We start from the raw sequence: 13,851 nt of genomic DNA, 5'->3' as shown, positions 1-13,851 counted from the left end.
TGGGAAGGCTTTCTGACAAGACAAGGGCACAAGCACTTGCTTTGTGAGTCAAGAGTGTTTTCTGAATGACTGAAGGACGACTGAAGGTTATTAGTAGGTATCTACTAGAATGACAAGAAAAAGTTAGGGTTTGTGAAGAATGTAGGAAAAAATAAACCTTGGAAAATATCAGTAAACAGTCCAAAACCCAGGATATTCAGTTTGCTGAGATTGCAATTAAGCAGTTATCAAACATTTCTGTCAATTAACTAGACAATCAATAGTCATTATTCAGGAAAAAAATGTAAAAAAAAAAAAAAAAAAAAAAAAAAAAAAGATTTCCAGGTCCTCAAATGTTGAATTGAACAAACTGATAACTATATTGTTGTTCACCTTGTACTGCAGGAAATTGTGACGGGCAGTTTTTTAGCTGCAGTCTAACCAACAATGAAAATAAAAGACAAAATCCACACACTATAACACAGGCTACCCTCACTCAGTGAATCATTGTGTTCAAAAATAAAAGTATAAATTTGATTTTCCTTTAGTTTACAAGCTGTATGGAGCAAGATTTCACCCTCTAACCTACAGAGGGTCAGAGAGGTTAGGACTGTATTCACTGACTGACACCAGGGACAAAGCCCATTGGAGTTGGTTTCTCTGCAACAATGTCACACAGACGTCCCAGTGTGTGTAGCCCAACACTTCCAATCCTGCTTGTCCAAATAATCATTAACCAGTTTCACCCTGGGTAAATATTTTAAGAACCTCTGTAAACTAGAAGGTAAACACACACCTCAGTGATGGGGACATAAGCAAACACATACACTGTATAAGGAAAGGGGGGGCTATGAAGCGGGGTATGCACATTTCATTGTTCTTCAGCATGTTCAGCTTAGGTGAAGTTTAAAACGATGAGGTCATCCCTATTGTGTACACACAGCATTCTCACACATTCCTCTGCGTGCCATTGTACGCCCATGGCTCAGCTAATAGCACAATGTGGTGGACCCAGTGAAAGACAGATGCACTTCTACCAAACATTTGGTCTTTGCAAAGCCATGAACCTGAAATCTATTAAACCCAAGAATGGAAACTCCACTCTGGCTTGCAAGGCCATCACCTTACATGCCAAAAACACTCCCCTTCTTGGATGAGCAGAGAGGTTGCAGTGAGTACTACAGATCATGACAGGCCACTTTCCTGTTTTGGTTTCTGCTTCCACCACCTGCAAGCCAGATGTTGTGAGCCTGGGCATTGTGACCTCATTTTTCTGGTATAGGGGAAAATTGTCTACAGGTCCACTTCAGCCAGTCCAATCTTCTAGCCTAGTTTATTTCTGTCAGTTAAATAAGCATTGGAATCAACAGAATTAGGATCGCAACAATAAGCCAAATAATCAATTACTTGATCAAGAGAATATTATTAATTATATCATATATGAAACATTTTATTAAGCAAAAATGTCTGACATTTACTGGTTCCAGTTTCTGCAACATTAGGATTTGCAGCTTTATTTTATAGGATTGTAAATTGATATATCACTGTCAAGATGACTTTTGGACTGTTGTTCAGGAAAAAAGCACCTTTATGATGTATCAAGGGGAATTTTCAGTATTTTCAGATATTTCACCAACTAACTAATTAATTGAAAAAATGACATGGAAATAAAATAATTAAACTAATTTCCTGACAAGTGTCGGTGAGGAATTTGCTACTATCAGCATAATCTCTGGCTTTTTTCAGTACACGGATCTGCAAAGCAGGAAGACTGTTGAGGGTTCAGCCAAAAGCTGCTCCTGCCTTCAGTAAATCAAGATGGATTTATGTGTTTACCACCCCTGGCACAATCGAGGACCTCCTTGGAACCCACAAATCCAAGCAAGATGTCTCTCATTACAAGGATCTTTCCGCCTTGGCACAATGAGAGAGTGCTGGAGCCTCAGTCAACATTTTTTAGAGAGATGATGATGCCGTTAGTATGCATCTAGCCTTATTTATGATTGATGTTTTTCCTTGACGTGTTTGCCAAATGCAGATACTTTTCTTGGAGCATTCTTTAATCTACAATTTCACATCCATGCTTTTTAGATAATAGACTTTCATACAATGATCATCTACATAAGTATGCTTTAGACTGATATAGATATTGCTAGATAAACATAATACACATGAACACGCAACTCTGCCTTAAACAAAAAAGTAAGCTGGTGGAAAATTAGTATAAGAGGAAGCTAGCAACAGCAAAATCCATCTATCTATCTATTTGTTGTTCACTCTGCTCAAGGTCATGTGAGGCTGGAGCCTTTACAATGCACTGGGCAAATATTCAGTGCATGCTGGGGCAAGGTAAAAGCCCAACTGATGCTGGGATTGACTATATATAGACTTATTTGCAGCACTATCAAATGTAATCAAACCATATCGAGCGTTACTTCTTCTGTAAGGAGTGTCAAATGTTATAAAGAAATAAGGAAAGTAGAAATAGTATCAATAGAACCATCTATAAACTCCTTTAAAAAAGCAATCTTTCTTTAAAAACCGTCCACTTAAGAGCTTTTGACAGCTTATCTTGACTGACATTTTAAAGTATCTTGAGTACTAGACCACATCTCTGTCTGAAATGTGTGTTCCAGTATCTTAACATAACCCCTCCCAAGCTGCGGCATTACCAGAAACATCAACATGGCCACAAGATTATCTGTTTGGTTTGTTGAGGCTCAGTGGGGCATTACAGCCAAGGAGGAGAACTCAAACTGACAGTGAAATCACAGAGACTGTCAATTACAGCACACTTAATGAATCAATTTCAAGGCTGGGAAACAACTCAAAAGCTTGTTTACTTTAAAGCCAGATTTTTCTCTCTGAACCACCTCTTCACGCTGTGGCAGATCTGCAATGTGTGGTATGACACAAGAGCAGACAACATCCCTTATATCTTTTTCGCCACATAAAATAGGCAGCTGCTTCAAACTTTGTTGATAGTATTATATGCGGCGTATAGTATAGACTCCATTTGATCAAAAAGAGAAAACTTACTGCAAACAGTTGACAGCTTTCCCAACTTCAAGTAGTAACAGTTTCCTTTAATTCAGAGAGGCAGCTCTATCCAGCAGTGATGAACAATGACCAGGATATGTCTTCCTTTAATCCCTTGCCTCTGTTTCCCCTACTTGTGTGACTGTCGTCAGAGGAGGTTTCCCTACAGCGGCACATGAGGAAAGCAGGGGTCTGTTAAGGAAGTTGCAATTTTGACCTTTACTCCACAAACTTCAGTGTGGAAGCAGATCCAATGAACAAAAACTTAGATATGTACTTATTTGTCAGAATCTAATTATTTTCTGGCTGAAAAGTAAAACGTCCAGACTGAATTCTCTTTCTTTATTTCAGAAAGCTCTGAGGCTGCCCAATCATACTAATTCTGCATGAATACGTTAATCAGTATTTCAAGGGCATGATCTTATTTTTGGTGCACTCTCGTCCTTTTTCATTGATGTGACGACAGTAATGCAGTCTTTCTGGCTGCTTTAAACCCAAACAAGGAAAAGAATCTACCAGATACATGAGCAAAACTGCAAACTAATAACAAGTATCATATAGATTCTGTGGCATTCATCAATCATACACATAGTACAGGATAAGCAGAAGACAGGAGTGTTGTTTTCCCAAACTGTGTGCATTATGTAACTGACCAGTTACAGTTTTTACCCAAGTAATCCAGGCGTCAAATCAAGTGAAATCTCATGCCATCAGAGTGTCTGGATGCCAACACAGTCAGATGAGGATGGGTCAAATGTTCCACAGGGGACAGGGGTGGCAAAACACAAGCCATGCTCTCTGGTAACTGGACTATTCTGGACAGCATGTTAGCCAGTTCAAATTCATAGTAAATGGTTTCCTGATAAACAGCAAGTTTCCAGAATATACTGTAGGATAGTACAATCACAGCTTACAGCCTGTACTCTATATAGTGCTAGAAATTTCCACTGTCACAACAGAGTTTCTTTTTTCCATTTGTTTGTGTTAATGAGTTTTCTATTGAGGTTAACAAAATTCTAACAAAATTCTTTCATTGCACTCCACAGAACTCAATTTGCATGCAGTGTTAATGGAATTTATAACATGTCACTGAGCAGTTGGAGCACAAAATTTGCAGAGAACAAGATGTCTAGTTGGCCATGACTTATATTATTTCAGTTCAAGGTCCACCAATCATATGAGCAGACCAACACACATGCTGGAATAACAGGGGTATTTAGGGCTCCACTTAACACTGGGACAGAAAGAGAATCATTTTTAGAGCTTCAGACAAGAACAAATCAGCATACATCTCCTTGTCTGTCTTAAACTTCCAGTTATAGGGCCTCCTCAAGTAAAACCACAAAAATCACATAAGTGTTTCGGTCCCTTAACAGAAAGTCCTTTGCAAAATTGCATCTTTCATCTCTCGTGATTTTTCACTCCCCATCTTACGAAGCAAAAGTATATGTCTATCTGACTGAAGCTTTGCCCACTGCAGGGCATAACTGTTAAACCAAGATAGTATGATTGTTTGGTTCCAGTTTTTTGCTCCTGGCACTACTTTACAAATCAATTTAGGTAGACCTAGATTAAGCGTGCAATCTGTCAGTCTATCTGGCACTGTTGCCATGGTTTCAGCTGTTTGATTCTTGAAAGTTGTACTGACTGTTGCTGTCAACTGTCAAGAGCAAGACATGCTCTTTGTATTTTTCTGCTGCCTTTTCCTTGAACTAATGCACACCATTCATTGACATACAGTGCATCCCAAGAATGTGATGTTAAAATGTTAACTCTTCAGTCCTCCAAAGATATTGAAGGTAACACTAATGAGACCGTTTGATGTTTTGGATGAGGAGCTGCAGGTACAGCCTGGTTTGTCAAACCATGATGAGCAATCCAGGATGACTAAAGCAGCTTTGGTAATGAGTATGTTCTGTCACACTACACAAATTGCTTTCAGGTTGGTGCTTCACCATCACACAAAATGGCTCATACTGTACAAAACAGTAGGAAGTGATTGATCCCATCTAACACATCCAGATTCTACTGAGTCTAACAAATCTCCTATTGAGTTGAACTTTTACTTCTTGTTCCTGTTAGCCCGAGAGCAATGTGCAAAACATTTAGGCAGACAGCTATCTTAACAGCAAATTTGTAATCTAGCCGACACGAGTTGAGCTTAAATTTTTAGAATGCCAATTAGTGCATTGTACTTAAATATTAGGTTATTTACACATTTCTTTCTTTCATTTTCTAAACCTAAATAGATTTGATAAATAATTTCATGCACAATTAGGATTTCATATAACACTTTAAATGCCACAATGAAATGGAGACAATTTGGAAAATGAATGTGAAAAAGTCATTTTAAAACCACCAAATTCAATTGTGTGACAAATGAGCCAACATATACTGTCTCGTGTCTCTTTCCAACAGTAATTATATTACATTTGTTTACTAAGGGTCAAGTTAGAAAAAAGTTGGTTTATACAATATGTTGTCTGACCACATCTGAAGGCGTGAATGGTAATAGCTGTTCAGAAAGGCCACACTTGAAGGCAGGGTCAGCCATCATAGACAGAGAGGAGACACGATAATCATTAAATATGGTAATAACAGCACACATTTTCACAGTCTGTGGAACGTAATCAAAGCTGGATGTATAAACAAAAAGTGAGAGATTGCTGTGTAATGAATTACTGTAGAGTGCTTGAGCGACAAGTTCAAACCCTTGATACGTTCTCACCCCCAAAACAAAAGGCTGAGCTGCTCTCAAAACTTAGTCACACAATTTGCACTGGAATTTACCTGATGACATCTGACTACAAGTGTTCAGCTATTAGCAATATTAAAGGTTTTAGTAACCATCATGCTAAGCCCATCTTAAGTCTAAAGAATTTGCACCTAGCGTGTAAAACATTATAGTTAATGCTAGGATGGAAAATAAGCCCAAGTTGGCAAATATTAATTCTACCAAAGCCAATAACACCACACTGTAAGAGAAATTCAATCAAATCACATCTTGAGAGTTGGAATAGCTATGTAATTTCCTGACAAATAGCTTGCATAAATTTCAGGTTGCAGCTCCACACACTCACACCAATTTTCCCAAAAAGGCACAGGAGAGACAGCAGCAATTAACAAATCCAACGGGGTCAGAAAAGCACTTTTATCACTAATACCAGCCCAGGCAGCCAACAGTAGCGACATCCTTTTAGTCATCCAGCAAGACAGAAATTTGAGAGCTCTGTCTGCTTGGAAACAGATGGCAAGGCAGTTGGTGGGAATTTCGGCAATGCTCCCGTACATTCTCGTGCTTGTTCACGTTCCTGTAATGTCGTCATGGAGTTGAAGAGAGGCAGGTTCGAGTGCATCTTCAGAGAATGATCAATTCCACACACTAGCCCATGTTTCATGCAGGATAACGTACACTTGACTGTTCATGTCATAGAGCTGCCATGTGCAAAGCTGACGATTTGACACAAATGTTGATGTAATTATACAGCTGATTCCAAACAGTGAAGGTGCAGGCAGTTATTGGAACAACATAACAACATATACCTCTCACTGATTGAGAAGAGTAGGCCAGAAAACACCACCAATAACTACTACAAAGTTATGATAATAATTATTTCATTGTAAAGTATTCCTATAGTTATTATCGGTATATGTGTTTACAAAAGACAAGCATTGTCAAACTCACATTAAATCCTGGTCAGGGGAAAGAATCACAAAGCCAGATGTATAATACTATAATATCTCTCAAGGTCCAGCTATGTCAACTTGCTGTGCTGGGGCAGAGGGTTCCCATTGTTGTTAATTGTCCTAATTGGGCCTTAATACTCAGCTAAGGGGGATTTAACATTTCTCCACAAGCCACTTTTGAATGAAAATCTATCTTAATTGACTTGTAACTTTGACTATGTCACAACTAACAGCTCCAACACAACTACAAGACTACTAACCTATTGTATCCAATTCTGTAGACAAGTGTTTGTTTTGTCCAAAATAGCCACATACACTGCATTATATTTCCCTCTTTATGCAAAAGTTTAGGCTTCAACATTATGCTGTTCTCTGATGTTGACTGTCCACCCAGGCTTGTACTATTACGAGAATTATGATTCCTTCAACAGCTGACAGCATGTAAGCATTGTTCCCATAATATCTAGGCTGTCCTCTCTCTCTCTCTCAGTGCTCTCCATCTGTACAGTATGTTCCTTCTGTTTACTTCTGCATGGATTAGCCTGCCTAGTCATTGTTTCATGATGTTTTTATAGATTTTTTTTCATCTGTCACAACTGAAATCTGAAGCTTTTTTTATAATCCACACTGCTTTCATGTGCTATAATCCACTCTTGCAGCCCTAATTAAGAAGTTATTTTGCAGAAGCACAAGCATAGAAAATGGAGATCGAGAAAAGGACCCGATTTTGCTTGTAAGTGCCCTCACCTCAGGTGGAATGGCTAAAATGAACCGTGTCTTCTTTTTATCTTCTTATGCTCTCTCTCTTTCCTTCTCTGGCTGCTATGAAAGGCCCTGACATCATCAACTGAAAGCCTCAACAGGGTTTCCGATTTATTTATCTCCGCAAAAGGCAGTGGATCAAAAGAGATAAGCAATTTCACATATCTGACAAAACACCGCAAGGGCTGTTTGTTAAATGAAAACAATGTGCTGGCTTGCACTTCAAATGTGTCAGGGCACACAGACCTAGGCTTTTTAAAAAGGCTGTACTCAAGTCTTCAGGGATAGGGTTTATCTTTCTTATCATTTCGAATATATAAAAATATTCTATATTTATATTTATACTATTTTGCTGTTTCAGCAAAAATGGCCAGACGTGCCCAGTTAAGTGGTGAATATCACTATTACAAGTTCCTCTGGCAGTGTCGTCACTTCAGGCAACCATCAGTTTGTTCAAAGGAAAGTCAACACTCGAGAGGGACGTGCATTGATCCATAATATCAGTGCCACTGACTACCCCTTCCATCATTCAGATTTTTTCCTCCTGTATTCTGTTTACTGTCAGACAAATTTACCATATCTTGTTTGCAGTGTGATTCATGCTTACAATGGGCAGTGCTAATTAGTTAGCATCCTAGAGCCATCCTGATGTTGTCACAATTACATTTGGTGCAATTGGTGGTGTTATATTTAACCCAACAGTCTTGAAGTAGGTGTTGTGGTAAAAATCTGCACAGCATTTGAGCGGGATGGCCAACTTTAAATTCTTCATGCAGGAAAACTCCTGATTCGCTGGAGCCTCATAGTTTCATTAAATCATTCTGCCCTGCAGTGTGACCTATTCACTGTTAAAGAGTATCTCTCTCTCTTCTGGTGTTTCTCAAGAGACAGCCCACCCCAAGACCTCAAACACAGGGAACTCACATTCCAATCTCCAGCCTTTCAGGGAGACAGCGAAGAAGGGGAGGGAGACACAGAAACACAGAGAGAAGAAAAAGGAGAAATGAAGTACAAAGGAGAGGAAGGGGGAATAGGAGAAAGAGAGAGAGAGAGAGAGAGAGAGAGAGAGAGAGAGAGAGAGAGAGATAAGGTGCGCGATGTGGACAGAGATGATGAGAATGTCAGAGTCCTAGCATGCCTTTCCACAACAGGAAGGAAGGAAGACGAGAGGAAAAGGCACTGTCAGAGAAGGGAGGAGGGAGGAGGGAATCGTGGGAGGTGGAGAGTAAAGAAGGAGCGACACGAGTGAGACAGAAGGGGAGGACGAGATGCAGAGATGCAAGAAAGTAACCGAGTAAGGAAAGGGGGGTGGCATAGTGAGGCTAGTATGGGAGGTCATAAACAGGTAAACAGGAATTTTCAGCTTCTGTCAGTGATGTACTGCAAGCAGACACTGAAAGTGCAAGCTGGCCAGCTATGAGATTGAAATGTCCTCTTTTTTCCTGACTTTCCATTTGCCAGATTTCTCTCTGTGTGCACTGCCAAAAACCTTCCCTGTCCCAGATAGGCCTAGGCTACACATTAGAGGCTTTCTGAAGGACTGACCACATCCACAGTGTATCTGATACAGATTTAAACCTAAAGATTTTGCTTGCAAACACTAACTAAGGCTCAGGGAAATTCTTTATTTGAAACTTCCAGTACGATTCCCCACTGTGCTGAGGATGGAGAGAGTTGAAGCCCTTTCGAAGACAACTTTTTAGCCAACTCCAGCTGCTTAATCCAGGAACACCTGGAAAGATGTTCCAGCTGCTCTGCACCCCAGACACTGTCTGACAATCGTTTAACTGCCCGTCGGCAACCCTGGAATTTTTACATTACATTACATTTCATTTTTACCCACCTCCCCTTTAATTCGACAGCTACATGTGTTACAGAACATGCGCGCCTCCACCTACACACTCGATTTCAATAGCCTACTTAATATTGTAAATGCGACACAGCCCCCAGATCTGCTCAGCCTTGGCATTCACAGACACCGATGAGGGAGGGCTGATGGCATGAGATGTTCGACTGCTAATACATGAGAGTTTTTTGGGGGGGAGTGGGGGGTTTGACGCAGCGGCTGCAGTACCCAAAGCAAAGCAGACAAAGAAGTTGAAATACCGTCTTGGGGGGGTATATCTCTAATGCTGCTGTTGTGTTTGAGAATATGACCCACCCTGGCCACCCGATGAATAGAGATGAGATCTCTTTGACATGTCCATTTAGGACTTGTCAAAGGAGGAATCAGAGTGTTTCTGTGTGTGTATGTAAGCCCCCCGGAGGGTTGAAGCTGGTAGCCTGGGGATAGACTCCACAGGTGGAGATGGTAGCAATAACAGAATACAGAGGAACTACAGGGGGGCCATTATAATAATAAAAAAAAAAACCCTCTCAGGGTGTCATTAGGGCAGAGGAGAGCTCAGACACAAGCATGGATTAATAAATTCACATATAAACAAACTCTAGTGAGAGTTAGGAGTCTTAATTTATCCAAACCATTGTTGGGGTTTGCTCATTCTGTAGTTAAATTGCTTAATGATCAAAGCATCTATGGCAAATTCATCATTTAGATGTAGCAGTGTTACATCACTAGTCAAATCTGACAAGACTACACAGACGGCCATTTTGATTAATGAGACGGGTTTGACAGAGCATTAGACAGAAATTTAGGTTTAACTTGATGCATGATTTGCTGAAAATTCCTATGTGTGCATTGCTTTTTTGCAGGAACAAATTAGGTACGATTTTATGACATTTTAATAAACAAAAAGCCTGGCAAGTCTTAAACTTTCTAACACATGGTTGCACCTTTGAATCCACACCTTACAGAGCTTTAGTGAAGTGGGCAGCAAAAAAAGCCCAAACATCCCCTGCAAACACAGTCATATGCCTGACAACAAAATGCACTGCAAAAAGACATGACTTTGCAGCATGAGTTTCTGAAAAAACAGCTGCTTCCCCCCAGGAATGTGACAGCATTTATCTACTGTGAATAAATCACAGTCAGTATGACATCTGCATCGTTCACAAGTAAAAAACAAACCAAAAAAAGATGGACAGCGCGGTTGAGAGGGACAGGAAACCCACAAGAGCGGCGGCAGCTAGCCATCCCAATTATGCAGCAGCCACGCAGGGACTAACACTAAACAATTACCTTTATCTGATGGTCATTTGCAAGGTTTCCTGTTTCTCTAAGAGCGACGGTGAATCGCTGTCTACATTTTAAACTGAGGGCTGTGCTGCGGAGAGGCACGGAGAGCGAAATGTTAACTGAGTGGTGGCTAAAAGCTACACAAAAAGAAACGTTTAGCTAACGACGTGATTGCTATAAACTGCTCGTTAAAACACAGCAAACTAAATCAGAAAATGAACACAGCACAGAGTAACATAACTAAGGCTACCGGACCCTTAGCTAAACTTTTCAGTAGTTTTCTCTCCGAAGCGTTACCTGAAATCCACGAACGTTAACCCAAAGACAGAAAATGAAGAGATAATGTATAAATGATCATGAACAACTCGTGTGTTGCTCTCCAAAACTAACGGTGTTGATAATGTTACTGTCAATGAGAAGACCAGCAGAGGAGGCAGCGCACTCACCTTTATTAATTTCCACCTTGTTGCCCTTTTCGAGAGGAAAAAATAACGCTCTCGCTAGTCAGTCACCGGTATACACAAACCGTCGCGGCCGGAACAGGATAAAAGAAATCGGCTGTAAAGATTTCTTAGCAGAAAAACCTCTGGGGCTCTTCACCTTTGTGTCTGCCGCTGTCCGTGCACTCTACCGACCGACTCTCGGTTTGTTCAAATCAGAAGTTCATCCAAAAGTTGCTGCGACTCGCTCCGCCTCGCCACGACGATGAGGTCACCGCCTCTCTCAACTCCTCCAGGCTCTACTCACGCGATACGAATGAGCGCCGTGGCGTTTGCCTTCCAAGCCGCGCAAGTCTCGCGATACAAGGGCAGAGTGGAAGGGAAAAGAGCGGACGAGCAGACTGCTGGTGAAAGGATGGGAGAGAGGGAAAGCGTTGCTGTGGCAACAAAATCTGATGGGCTCGTCTCTGCGAGCAACTGGTGTTTGTGTGGCAGGTTGGAGTGTTGATGATGAACACTGCAAGTGATGAAACCACGGTGGGCTGGTGTTGCATCACCTATTGCGGTTTGCATCAAGGTACAGCAAAATACCTGGAGAGCCCATCAGAGCCTACATGCAGTTTTATGCAAAAGTTTGACCACTGCCGGGCAGATTCCATATTTTTGTTGTTTTTTGGAGTGAGAAGGAGTAAATACAACCCTCACACTGACTGGCAGTAAATTTTAACAATGACTATGTACTTGTTATTGTTATACCTCTTGTACACACAGTTGAATGACACAGACAGGATGGAGAACATACATTCAGCTTGTGTTTGTCAGGGGCAAATGCCAAATTGCTCCAAAGAAGTCACTAAACAGGGTTACAGTGGTTCAATGCCATTTAAAGCTGTTTTGCTGCAGGGTTGCTTTTATGCCGGGATTTTAACTTGAGTGGCTGAAAGTGTCTCAGACACACTTGATTTATCTTATTTATTTGCAGTGAAAGAAGCATTCAGGACTTTTTTTCTCAAGTAACAGCAACAAATACTCATACTCATAGAAAAAACATGTGGTTGTTTAACTTTGAATGTTTCTTGTTTTTAGGGCTCAGTGCTCTTCGTGACACTACCTTATTAAATAAAGTCTAAAATTCAAAATTTTAGACACAAATAATTGATTTAGTCAGCTGGATTTAGTTATGTTGAAGGTAAAAGTTCTCTTTATGCAGAAAGAATGGCTCCTGTGAGTGTTACACATACGGTTACATATTATCCCACTGGATTAATATTATTGCATTAACATTGTTACCTGAACCCTAATTCTCTGAAAAGTAGAAGTAAAGAATAAAGTAGCAGAACATTTAGATACTCTAGTAATGTAAAAGTATCTAAGGATTTTACTATTCCAACATTGTTTATCTGGTGGCCAGATGAAAAGTGCATCTGAGCATCCTTAAAATCATAACCAGTGAGGTTCTTTTATTAAAATGTGTATAATGGCATCCAACCAACAGCTTTTGTATCTGTTATAACATCGAACATGGGTGGCACGGTGGTGCAGTGGTTAGCGTGTATCCCACCTCTCACCCGATGTCCATCAAACATATAACATCCTACATGCCTAAAGATACCAGACACAAAGTTTTGAGAACAGCAAATATAAATGTATTTATCAATTAAATATAAAGTAACCTGGATCGTTAATATGTTATCAATGTATATCAGATGCCAATACACAATAACAAAGACATATTTGCTGTATGTATGTGAAGGGGCTGATTATTTTTTAAATACTATACGCCCAGCTTTGCAAATTCCACCTGCTCGCTTTCCTCACATACATTAATTATTTCAGCATGAAATTTTAATTAGATAAGAGAAGGAACACTGCCCTAATTAAAGCAGCTCAGCAGGTACCAACATCAGGAGTGGGTGAATAGTACGGGAGTCACAGGAATTCATCTCTATCTCCTACATAATCACCTGTGAATAGTTACAACCTTGTCCTCTGTACTCTCTGTTCTCAAAGTCTGTCTGTCTTTTCTGCTCTGTAATTATTAATTCTGGTTCCGATGACAGTAGTTCATATTCTCATCTTCATTTAGTCATTCTCTCTACATTTACCCTTGCCTTTCTTTTATTTCCACTTTCCATCTATGCATCCATTACTCTGAAATGTCATCCAGGATTACATAACAATCTAATAAAGACAAAGGAAAAGAGATTACCGTCATTAAAACCACTCTATTCCTGCAGCTCTATGGGTCTTAACACTACCCACCCCATTCTGTCATGGGGCGGATATTTGTGTGGGCGGCTTGTATTGTTCTCTGGTGAAAAACTGCTCCCCCAGGATTAGCTCAAGTAGTCTAATTGGGTTAGCCACAGAATGCAATTCAGTATGGATTAAAGCATAGAAAAGATACATCACCAACAATCAATGACTACGAAAATTTCATGCTAGCTACAGCGTTAAAACAGCGATGCATCAGTTACTTTGATGGCAGAACAGCTTCATTCATCTATAAGGTTTATACTGCCTGAAAAGAGTCCTGTGTCTTTAATCAGTTTGTTTATGAGAACAGTGTAACAGGATTTTTCCAAACACCCTAAACTACTGTAATGTCATGTAAGATTAAAAGATGGTACATTTACCCAGCATTCTTAGGGAAAAGTCTCTGCGCAGAGCAGAGGCTGTAAGTGCAGCTTCTGAAAATACTCATGATTCCTGATGCAGGGGAGCTTGTGTGTGTGTGTGCGTACGTGCATGTGTGTGTGTGTGTGTGCATGTTCTTCCATGTGTGTACCAATGATGCAACAAACACTT

General features: G+C 40.2%; 1 protein-coding gene across 11 annotated transcripts in view; it reads right to left on the bottom strand.

Moving 5' to 3' along the window:
* Window positions 1-11,520, bottom strand: part of sipa1l1 (signal-induced proliferation-associated 1 like 1) — a 97,321-nt gene extending 85,801 nt beyond the window's left edge. For 5 of the 11 annotated variants that reach the window (XM_051071792.1, XM_051071788.1, XM_051071794.1 and 2 more), the window contains exons 1-2: window positions 11,050-11,518; window positions 3,019-3,181 (exon numbers count right to left, since the gene is read on the bottom strand). The gene's annotated coding sequence lies outside the window, so the exon portion shown is untranslated. Of the gene's footprint in view, window positions 1-3,018; window positions 3,182-11,049 lie in introns of all 11 variants that reach the window. The other 6 variants (XM_051071790.1, XM_051071785.1, XM_051071793.1 and 3 more) reach the window with 2 other exon arrangements.
* Between the last annotated feature and the right edge of the window lie 2,331 nt (window positions 11,521-13,851).

Source organism: Lates calcarifer, linkage group LG7_1 (assembly GCF_001640805.2).
Source record: "Lates calcarifer isolate ASB-BC8 linkage group LG7_1, TLL_Latcal_v3, whole genome shotgun sequence".
NCBI lineage: Eukaryota > Metazoa > Chordata > Actinopteri > Centropomidae > Lates > Lates calcarifer.
Note: the sequence above shows the minus strand (reverse complement) of the source record. Positions and strands in the feature narration are given on the sequence as shown.